Source organism: Arachis stenosperma, chromosome 6, assembly GCF_014773155.1.
Source record: "Arachis stenosperma cultivar V10309 chromosome 6, arast.V10309.gnm1.PFL2, whole genome shotgun sequence".
Taxonomy (NCBI): domain Eukaryota; kingdom Viridiplantae; phylum Streptophyta; class Magnoliopsida; order Fabales; family Fabaceae; genus Arachis; species Arachis stenosperma.
In genome coordinates, this window is record NC_080382.1 from 86,964,009 (window position 1) to 86,966,152 (window position 2,144).

A 2,144-nucleotide genomic window follows, 5' to 3' on the forward strand; every position below is an offset into this window, starting at 1 on the left:
CGACTTCTACGGGAGAAGCATCTCTATCCCTGCCATTGGAGCAAACAACTTTGAGCTTAAGCCTCAATTAGTTTCTCTAATGCAACAGAATTGCAAGTTCCATGGACTTTCATTGGAAGATCCTCATCAGTTTTTAGCTGAATTCTTGCAAATCTGTGACACTGTCAAGACTAATGGGGTTGACCCTGAGGTCTACAGACATATGCTATTCCCTTTTGCTGTAAGAGACAGAGCTAGGATATGGTTGGACTCACAACCTAAAGAAAGCCTGAACTCTTGGGAAAACCTAGTCAATGCCTTCTTGGCAAAGTTCTTTCCACCTCAAAAATTGAGTAAGCTTAGAGTGGAAGTCCAAACCTTCAGACAGAAGGAAGGAGAATCCCTCTATGAAGCTTGGGAAAGATACAAACAATTGATCAGAAAATGTCCTTCTGACATGCTTTTTGAATGGAGCATCATAGGTATTTTCTATGATGGTCTCTCTAAACTATCCAAGATGTCATTGGATAGCTCTGCTGGAGGATCTCTTCATTTGAAGAAGACGCCTGCAGAAGCTCAAGAACTAATTGAAATGGTTGCAAATAACCAATTCATGTACACTTCTGAAAGGAATCCTGTGAACAATGGGACAAATCAGAAGAAAGGAGTTCTTGAGATTGATACTCTGAATGCCATATTGGCTTAGAACAAGATATTGACTCAACAAGTCAATTTGATTTCTCAAAGTCTGTCTGGAATGCAAAATGCACCAGGCAGTACTAAGGATGCTTCATCTGAAGAAGAAGCTTATGATCCTGAGAACCCTTCAATGGAAGAGGTGAATTACGTGGGAGAACCCTATGGAAACACCTATAATTCTTCATGGAGAAATCATCCAAATCTCTCATGGAAGGATCAACAGAGACCTCAACAAGGTTTCAACAACAATAATGGTGGAAGAAACAGGTTTAGCAATGGCAAGCCTTTTCCATCATCTTCTCAGCAACAGACAGAGAATTCTATGCTGAACCACTCTGACTTAGCAACCATGGTCTCTGATCTAATCAAAACCACTCAAAGTTTCATAACTAAAACAAGGTCCTCCATTAGGAATTTGGAGGCACAAGTGGGACAGCTGAGCAAGAAAATTACTGAACTCCCTCCTAGTACTTTTCCAAGCAATACAGAAGAAAATCCAAAAGGAGAGTGCAAGGCCATCAATATGGCCGAACTTGGAGAGGATGAAGAGGCAGTGAACGTCACTGAGGAAGACCTCAATGGACGTCCACTGGCCTCCAATGAGTTCCCTGATGAGGAACCATGGGAATCCGAGGCTCACATTGAGACCATAGAGATTCCATTGGACTTACTTCTGCCATTCATGAGCTCTGATGAGTATTCTTCCTCTGAAGATGATGAAGATGTCACTGAAGAGTAAGTTGCTAAATATCATGGAGCAATCATGAAGCTAAATGACAAGTTATTTGGTAGTGAGACTTGGGAGAATGAGCCTCCATTGCTCACCAAAGAACTGAATGACTTGTCTAGGCAGAAATTACCTCAAAAGAGACAAGATCCTGGGAAGTTTTCGATACCTTGTACCATAGGCACCATGACCTTCAAGAAGGCTCTGTGTGACTTAGGGTCAAGTGTAAACCTCATGCCTCTCTCTGTAATGGAGAAGCTAGGGATCTTTGAGGTACAAGCTGCAAGAATCTCACTAGAGATGGCAGACAATTCAAGAAAACAAGCTTATGGACTTGTAGAGGGTGTTCTGGTAAATATTGAAGACCATTACATCCCTACTGATTTCATAGTCCTAGAGACTGGGAAATGCATGGATGAATCCATCATCCTTGGCAGACCCTTCCTAGCCACAGCAAAGGATGTGATTGATGTGGACAGAGGAAAATTGATCATTCAAGTGAATGAATAATCCTTTGTGTTTAAGGCTCAAGGATATCCCTCTGTCACCATGGAGAGGAAGCATGAAGAGCTTCTCTCAAAACAGAGTCAAACAGAGCCCCCACAGTCAAACTCTAAGTTTGGTGTTGGGAGGTTCCAACATTGCTCTGAGTATCTGTGAGGCTCATGAGAGCCCTCTGTCAAGCTACTGACATTAAAGAAGCGCTTGTTGGGAGGCAACCCAATGTTATATTTAATCT

The 2,144-nt window shown here is 42.2% G+C and overlaps 1 non-coding gene across 1 annotated transcript; it reads right to left on the reverse strand.

Annotated features, from left to right (window-relative positions):
• Window positions 1-334: 334 nt before the first annotated feature.
• On the reverse strand, window positions 335-442 carry LOC130937939 (small nucleolar RNA R71). Its single transcript, XR_009069129.1, has one exon. It is a non-coding gene; the product is annotated as a small nucleolar RNA R71 (small nucleolar RNA).
• Between the last annotated feature and the right edge of the window lie 1,702 nt (window positions 443-2,144).